At 32.9% G+C, this 9,165-nt stretch overlaps 1 long non-coding RNA gene across 1 annotated transcript in view; it reads left to right on the top strand.

Annotated features, from left to right (window-relative positions):
- Positions 1-8,972, top strand: part of LOC108365923 (uncharacterized) — a 20,331-nt gene extending 11,359 nt beyond the window's left edge. The window contains exon 3 of the long non-coding RNA XR_001848026.1: positions 8,962-8,972. This is a non-coding gene — a long non-coding RNA (uncharacterized LOC108365923). The remainder of the gene's footprint in view (positions 1-8,961) is intronic.
- The last annotated feature ends 193 nt before the right edge of the window (positions 8,973-9,165 follow it).

The following is a 9,165-nucleotide window of genomic DNA, read 5'->3' as shown; positions in this document are numbered from 1 at the left end:
AAACTCGGTGTGGTTATTGTGCTTGCCACATATAAGCAAACCGTTGAAAATTATTGAAATCGGACTAAAATAACGGCCGCTTCTCATATAACGGTAAATTTCAGAACTGCTTGAAACTTCAAAATCGAAATTTAAGGACTCTAATTTACTCAAAATTGATACGCCCCGGCTTACCATGTAGCCGTAGCTTTCGGTAAGGTGAAAAACATATATTTAATACGTGCGCCGGGTATTTAATGTTCGGCTCTGCCCGAACTTAGACTTTCTTACTTGTTGGTCAATAGCTTAGGCTCGCCGAAGTCTGTAATGCAATAGCGGAGCAACTCAAGAACGGCAACGCTGGTCTCTACACCAGCTTATTGTTAGCCGATCATTGCTCGTATTTTAACGGTCGTAGTCACTTAACGTTTATTCGGCCATGTTGACAAGAGGCAGGGCCGATTGCGTAGCAAAATGCTAGAAAAATCGTAGTAAAAAATAAAAAATCTTAGCAAAAAATAAAAACTGGTTGTTCCTTTAAATTTAAAACAAAACAAACGCAAAAACATAACATTTAAATTTCAATAACATTTGTACTCTTTTAAGTATTGTGTTATATTTGTTTCTTTTACAATGGCATATTCCAAATACCGAACTGTTTAGTTCTAAATACTTTTTGCCAGTTACCCCAAAATTTTCGTCATAAATAAGTGAAAATTTACTTTATTTGAGAATATCGATCATTTAATTTATACGAAATATTGCAATAATGCGAGCATAAACTTTTGGCTCTGTTGAGCCGTTTTTTATCTGGGGCAAAGAATCCATCGTGGCGGTAGTTCGACACGCAGTCATTGTTACCTCTTTGCGCAACTTCGTATCCCTCTCGCACATTGAATCTTTCTGTCTGTTGTGCGAAAATTTTACCGGTGGTGCAGATGGTTGCACATTTTGAATTTATAGTGATTTACAAATAGCTGCTGCCCATAAGTTGAGTGAAATATAAAAAGCGTAGTAAAAAGAGGATAAAGCGTAGTGGGTGGCAAATTTTAAATTTTTTGAAAAATCGTAGCAAATTTAGTACGATCGTAGCAAAGTGCTAACGCTGGGTAGGGTGATTACTCCATGGAGTAGTTTTGTGCTACTGTGAAGCGATGCAGAGCTGGAGCATATGGTCCTAATCAACCAAGTATAAAAAGCGTGTACTTAGTCAAAATTTATAATGTTTATATTATGTACATACCTGCTAATAAAATTCATTTTTCATATGTAACTACATATCGATGGTCGAACATTGACAAGTCATTACTGACATCGTTGTCAATCATTGAAAACTAATAAGTAGGAATTTGTCCGAAATAGAGTTACATATATACAGCATCCACGGGCGAAAGGTGTTGTGTGCAAAAAGAGTGGTATTACTCGAATGATTTTTAGTAACTTTTCTCGTTCTATGGTAATACGATTTGACAATTAGTTTGGGCTAAGGCATGACTCTATAAATAGTTTCGATTGCAACCAATTTTTTAATTATTTTAATCAGAGAAAGTTTCAACTTTTTATATTGTTTGTAGACAACTGCTGATCGGTATGAATACCTTTAAATACTTACTAATTAGTGGATCATTTGATGAAAATCGCCTATTTTACTTTTTGCTTTAGAAGATTCTTACTGTGTGAATATGTATGATGATTGCTCTATTGAAAGTCATGAAACTCATATTTTGGAAACGCCTTCCGAAAAGTCGAACTGGGCACAAATGGTTGACAACAACAATGTTCCTATGTTTTGTTTATTGCTGTTATATTGTGTAATTTTGTTGTGATAGTGTCAAGAAATTAATTACAAGTACAGCGATGACTCTCTTGATACCTTTGTGCGCAACTTTGCGACACCTAAACATACTGGGAACAACTTCCAAAGTGTGGAAAAAAATAGTACGAAAATATTTACATATGCATAAATAGCACAGTAAAAAGTCATATAAAGTAGATGCTTGTGGTATGGTGGTGGTGTTTTCGGTTGTCAGTGTTTCTGATGACAGCTCAAAGACAGTTCATCAAAATGCAGAGTTTGTTTGGCCGCTGCTCCGCACCTTCTCTGCCATTGCTGACCATTAACACATATCGTTGTTAAAACGTTTGTTTCTGTGTGAGGAGTAGATTGCTTTCAGAATCGTATAAAATGGTATGACTAACGCCACGAAAACCTTACTACCGCTGGATCACACCTGGGACAGTCACTGCCTCTTCAAATTCTTCTTCTACTTCTTTTTCATTTGATATTTACCCGTGAATGTTTTGGTTTATATACTCTTACTTATGTGATCGCGTGTATGTGTTACTTGCTTACTTGTGTGAATTATTTTTGTGACAATAAATTTTTTTACCTTGTTCTGTGGCAAAAGTGTCGGCAAAGCCATAAAATTAAAAGGAAATTATTATTTAGTATTTATGGTCTGTAGTAGATGTAGTAACTCTTTCATTTGCTGTTCATGTCATGCGCGTTGACCAACTCGTTTTGTTGCTAGAATTGCTAATTTGGTTTGCTAGTAAAACTGGATTTTGGAAATGTCGAGTTTTTTGATTCTGTTCGGTTTTTGTACATTTTTAATTTATCGTTTTTCACGTGTGGTCTCTTTTATGTGTTTCAACCAAGTTGGCTACTCGTAGTGGAATTTTTGATGCATCCAAGCTTCTTTACCGATAAAGAATTTTGTGCAAATTGCTTGCTTAGATTACCAGTTGTTGGGTTGATTAGATATCGAATACGCCCCTTTTTCAAATGAAATTATTTGTAAGGAAATAGTATGTGTACTACATAACATGTATATGCATACCTACTAGGGTGCCCATCGAAAATGCTTTTTTGAAAATTTCAAGACCCTACCCCGTTATTTCATTCCTTTTTATGAGAAATGTTATTGCCTATTTTTATAGATTTTTTATTGGTCACTTAGAGGTCGCGACCTGGCAATTTAGGTCAGAAATAGGATTTTGTAGATTCAGGAGTTTTTGAATGACTATTTTTGATGATGGGCACCTACATACGTATAAATAGTATGTTAAGCGCTTGGATAATTGCGATTGCCTCTTATAAGTCTGTTTTAAAAGAGATACATTGGAACCGAAAGAAGATCTGCTAGTTTCTTTACTTCATCTAAAAAGCGAGTGCTTGGGGACTTCTAATGGAAATTCTTTTCTATGCAGCCACTGCAACTTGTCAGTCTCTGCAATAATTATTTTCCGAATTGGCAATGTACAATAGAAGAATAATGTTTCGAATAGGTATGTANGCAGTCTCCGAATTGGCAATGTACAATAGAAGAATAATGTTTCGAATAGGTATGTATTCGTTTTTTTATTTCACCGAGAAACTTGCATTGAGGCAATTTTCCTATTTAATTATAGCACTGGAAAAATTGCACCTAAAGTATTTAAAAATTTCGAAATCACTTTTCTCCGTGAGAAACATCAAAATTAACGGCTGTAAAACGCTATTTATATTTTACCGAAGAACAGAATGTCGAGCTTTCAACTTACACTTTGTTGTAATAAAATTAAATGAGCTATATAACTGTATAGCAAAACACTTTCTAAAAATTAGGAATAAATGCTTTGAAACTTTGGTAGAAATTCGCTTTAAGCAACAAAATTTAAATAATCAACGAAAATTTTAGCATTTCAAATTTGTACATTATTCTACTAAAATTGAATGGGATATAAATCTGCGTTCTCGACATTTTTTATAAAATCTTATTAAAAAGTTTTCAGTTTTGAAGAATTCTTATACATTTCGAACAAATTTGGAACTAAGATTGTTGTGATGATTATTAAAATATAAGCCATATCGTAATAAATTGACTGTACTTTTTTTAATATAAATATTATTGTGAATATTAAAAAAAAAATCACCGTATACTCAATTTGGTGTGTGACTGTAATTAATTTAATACTAATTTTAATCAGAATGAAAATATGTAAAAAATGTCATTCCATATACATATGTACATACATAGAAACATACATATGTATTTTGTTTTGAATTTTAGTTGTATGAAAGGAAATTTCAAAGAAAAGTAAAATATGTATAGGTTTTTTTTATTCTAACACTCAAAAATTAAAAGAAATGCGTAGTTGCGCCCTCTGCCGGATGGTTTAAGAAAGCGGTAAGTCCAGAAAAGGATTCCTCATACCAAAAAGCCCCTTATAGCTAGATTTTATAAAACTTTAAGCACTTAAATAAACTCTTTTCCAAGTGTAAGTAGATCACTTGTAAAGATTTACATTGTAGCGAATGTACGAAACAAAAATAAACAACGGCAATAGCAACAACAACAAATGCGAAAACAAACCGGAAATATGCTGTCATACGTGCACTTAACGCAAAAGTTCAATAACCTAAATTTACAACTCTGCTAGATATGAAAGTGCAACATTCGAATATGCAAGTGCACTGGAGAAATTTAGGAAAACGAGGAGCTACTAGGAGTGCGTGCCTATGAAGCTTGGTATTGAGTACACATCCTCATGCAAACGTACAAATAAACATTGCGAAGACGGAGAATGAAGTATACAAAAGTAAGCACATATATATACATATATGTACATTCATGCGTACAATATGTACATTCTTAAATATATATATATGTATGTACATACGTGCACATATTAAATACATATATTTTTACATACCTCCATGCATTTAATCATGTATTGAATTCAATAAATTTAGCTAACTGAATTCAGTTTTATTTTTCTATTTATGGTTCAATATTCAATGATTTTCCTTAAGCTCTTTAAATAGTGTAATAATAACGACAACACCATAAAGTGAATGAATAAGTAAATAAATCAGTGGCATGGTAACATGAAACTCAAGTAGTGCTACCAAGCCAAATATGCACCAAAATATTTTCTGTTTTTTTTTTGCATCGGCGTGATATACATTTTCAATATAAAAAATATACTATTTCTGAGCGCAGTTTTTGAACAGTTTATTTTGATTCAGTGTAAAGGTTATACCTACTGTTGCCGCCGCTCGAAGAACTTGCTAACCACGATTGGACGACAAAGTTACCAAATGTAAGGTAAAATAACCAATTTATTCATTAGAAAAGAAAATAAATTTTTATTTGCATTTTTGAAAAGTAAATCCTTTTAACCCTTCGATTTGTGAGAAGGTCCCTAGGGACCTTTTCGTATTTCATGTGCCTATATCTTTTTGTTCAATGCATTTTTGAAAAGAATTTATACATGTACTCCAAGAATAAATTAAGCTGAATCGTTTAAAATAAGTTTCGAAGGGATACGGGATCACGTTCGAGTGTTATTGAGATTTCAACATATATAGTACGGGGATTAGTGACAAGGTCCCTAGGGACCTTGTACAGTTTTAGAAGAAATAAGAAGTTACGTGTCTTCATGTTTTGATTTTTTTTCACTTGTTCTTAAAATTATTTCATTCCTAATATATATGCAGGACGTTAATTTAATCAAAAGACAACATAAATACCAAAGAAGTTGCACATGTACAGTCGAAACATCGAGCAACTCTTTGTAGGTCCCTAAGGACCTTCTCACGAATCTAACGTCATCGGCACTGTCACTCATCGGAGGGTTAAGGCTGGAAATAAGGGAAATACCACTCCAAAATTTGGTAAAAATCGGTTTTTTGCGCTTTTGTAAAATGCATTTGGCATCGTATACGCGGTACTTGGCGTAAATGCATTTTACAAAAGCGCAAAAAACCGATTTTTACAAAATTTTGGAATGGTATTTCCCTTGAACCTACTTGCTATAAGATTATTATTATTAATCTTAACTTAAATTACAAAAAAGTAAGCAGTAATGAAAAATAATAACCAAATCTCTTTTTTATTGTACATACATGGCGTGGTATTGGATTCCGCATATACAAGGTATTTATATACCCTGCAAAAAATTGTGCGACTAATCTCTAAAGAGAGTATTCCGGGATGAGTCTCAATCGGGTACAATTGGGCATTAATTAGTCGCAACTAGTCTCAAACGGGTATTATTGGAGATCAATTAGTCTCGACTCATCCCCTACGGGTACGATTGGAGGTTTTATAACAAAAGTTAATTATTTAAAAGAATTAATCACAGAAAGAAAAGTAAATTCTTTCCCTTTTTAATAAGAATTAACATTAATAGTTAGTTAATAATTTTTTTTTAGTAGTTCTTATCAATTTCGTACATGGGCCTTATGAATAAAAAGCGAGAATTTGTTTTTTTTTTTTAAATTTTTCACCCTTTACTCGTTTTATTCAAATAAATTAAGTAAAAGCTCTGAAATATTAGGAAAAAGCAATTGTTTAGTTGTTATTCATAAGGCTCCATGTGCTTTGCAGTCCAATAAGGCAGTACACAAAAATTTTAAATTTTTACAAAAAACCCGAATTTATTCAAAATAATTCATAACAGAAGAAAAAGTTAGATTGATAATTACTAAAAACTCAGCCTTGGCTAAACGCTTTTTGGAATTCCGTACATGTATTTTACACTCGCATAAGGCATACTGAAAATTTGGAAATTTTTACAAAAATATTTTATGAATTCAAAAGATTTTATTACCAAATGAAAGGCAATTGAATTACCTTTCTTTTGATATACATAAACATATAAACATGCTAACTATGTAAATGCATACGAGCTCCTTTAAAGAGAACACTGATAAGCAAAGATAGTTTGTTGCTAGCCGGTACTGTGGACGCGAGTGAAGATGGTGGGAATCGAATTTTTCAACCCACTAGTTACGAGGAAAAGCTTTGTTCAACAATTAAATCACCTGTTGCAAAAGAACACAGTAAATTATGCACAGGTCAGGGTACACTCAATAATTTACCTTTAAAGATGTATTAATTTAAAACACCAAGCTAAATTACTAATATCGGTATTATATTTATCCATATTGTCCAGCACACAAAACCAAGAATATTCCTTCACAAACGCTTCCCGATTTGTTCAAATTGAATTCAGTGCTGGCTTCAGTCTGCAACATCTCAACATCTTTGGTGACCACATTTGTTGTTCCTACTCCACAACGCTCATAACTACAAAATAATGGAGCAATTATTATTTAGTAATTTTTGCGTTTAATTGATAATACTTATCTGTTTATTTTGCTTGAACGATAATAATAACCCGGAGTAAATAAAGATTTGCTATTTAGAATTGTCAAAACTCTGAAGTTGTCCGACATCCACTTTATCGATTAATTAGAGAAAAGTATCGATCAAAAGAAACTGATATGACGATAACGTAGCAAAATATTATGATAAATGAGTTTTATAGTATGCTCACGTTCATAATATGGTCACGTGGAACCATAAACTCGAATTTATGGTCCATTTTTGAGTTTAACGCTAAATATGAAAATATTTCCCGTGTAAACAGCCAGAAAGTGCTTTTTGGAGATTTGCAGAAATCACTTGCCGAAATAAAAATTGCAAGGTATAACTGCAACTGAAATTATGCAAATCGTTTTCAAGAAATAATTTAATTAAAAATTTTTAATAATTTAGTATTAAGTAGTTAAGTTAAGTAGTAGTTTTAAAGTAGTAATTTTGTACCTCAAAGTAGAAAAATTTCCAAGAAAGATGAGAAATTAATCCATCGTGCAAAGATGGATAACCGCTTGCATGAAATTGAACAGCTGATATGATGATAAGATCAGCTGTTCAATTTCATGCGGTTGCTAGCGGTTATCCATTTCTGCTCAATACATTACTTTCTCATGGCAATACCAAAATTTAACGAAATACGATAAACGCTAGCTATCGGCTTTCACACGCTGGAATTTAATACGTAATGCAGCGTTTTTACTGCATTTAAACAGGTAGTAGCAGCAGGGCTTCAGTTTTGATTTTTTTCTATTTCGGGAAAAATCTGAACTGTCAAGCTTTACTACATTCATATACACATTCACATACACATACATAAGCATCATTTTTGCTTGCTTTTGATTTGTCGAACGTGCTTACATTTACTTCTGTTTTGACATTTTATGTTTCTCAAGCAACAACAAAATACATGGCAGGGTTGCATTTGCTCTTCTGCTACCATCAAGCCATGTTCGAATCGTGGTATTTTTCGAAGATCACAGGCTTATATCATTTCGTTTCTTAATGCAGAAATGGAGTTTCATTTAGTTGCATTAGGTGACGAATTTTGTATGGATAAATGTGCGTTTATAGTAGCATTTAGAGCTAAATACGCTAAATGTGCTTTTACGTGTAAGCAAAAACAACCCATAATACTTCGTGCGGTATGCAAGCATTCATCGTGTATTGTACCGACGGAAAAACAATATCGATAACCGCAATCAGTAGTTGGCGGTCTCTAATTTTGCAACAGATGTTTTTCACATGCCGAATGTAAGAAAATAAAGTTGACCTGAGATTTAAGTGTTTTGCAAATAATTAAATTTAATTAATAAAAAAGGGAGAACCCACATCGAGAAACACCGGATATATTATATAACAATATGAATAAGGTAAGTAAGCGTCATCTTAGAAGATTGGTTCGTAANGTACCGACGGAAAAACAATATCGATAACGGCAATCAGTAGTTGGCGGTCTCTAATTTTGCAACAGATGTTTTTCACATGCCGAATGTATGAAAATAAAGTTGACCTGAGATTCAAGTGTTTTGCAAATAATTAAATTTAATTAATAAAAAAGGGAGAACCCACATCGAGAAACACCGGATATATTATATAACAATATGAATAAGGTAAGTAAGCGTCATCTTAGAAGATTGGTTCGTAAAGAAAGGGAAAAGAACCGTGAAATGTTGAGGTTAAGTGAAAATGAGCAGATTAGTGCGTCTGCGCCCATTGCTAGAGTTGTCGAAAGTGGAGAGGATGTGCCAGGTAATGCGGTAAATGAAGATTTGAAAATACCTTTTTGTGAAAATCTTAAAATGTGGGCTATTCGCAATAAAATATCCCACAAAAGCCTTTCCGAACTTTTGACAATTCTTGCAAATGAAAATATTAATGTACCTAAATGCGCACGAACGATTTTAAAAAGTAGCTCGCAGATTATAGTACAAAATACTAGTCCCGGATTATTTTGCAATATTAGCATTAAAACACAATTAGAAAAAATTGCCGGTGAGTTATTTAATTATGAAGCCATAATTGTCGATATAAACATCGA

Source organism: Rhagoletis zephyria, unplaced genomic scaffold, assembly GCF_001687245.7.
Source record: "Rhagoletis zephyria isolate East Lansing unplaced genomic scaffold, Rhagoletis_zephyria_1.1 Rzeph_scaffold_02060, whole genome shotgun sequence".
Lineage (NCBI taxonomy): Eukaryota > Metazoa > Arthropoda > Insecta > Diptera > Tephritidae > Rhagoletis > Rhagoletis zephyria.
This window is presented reverse-complemented; position numbering and strand designations above follow the sequence as displayed.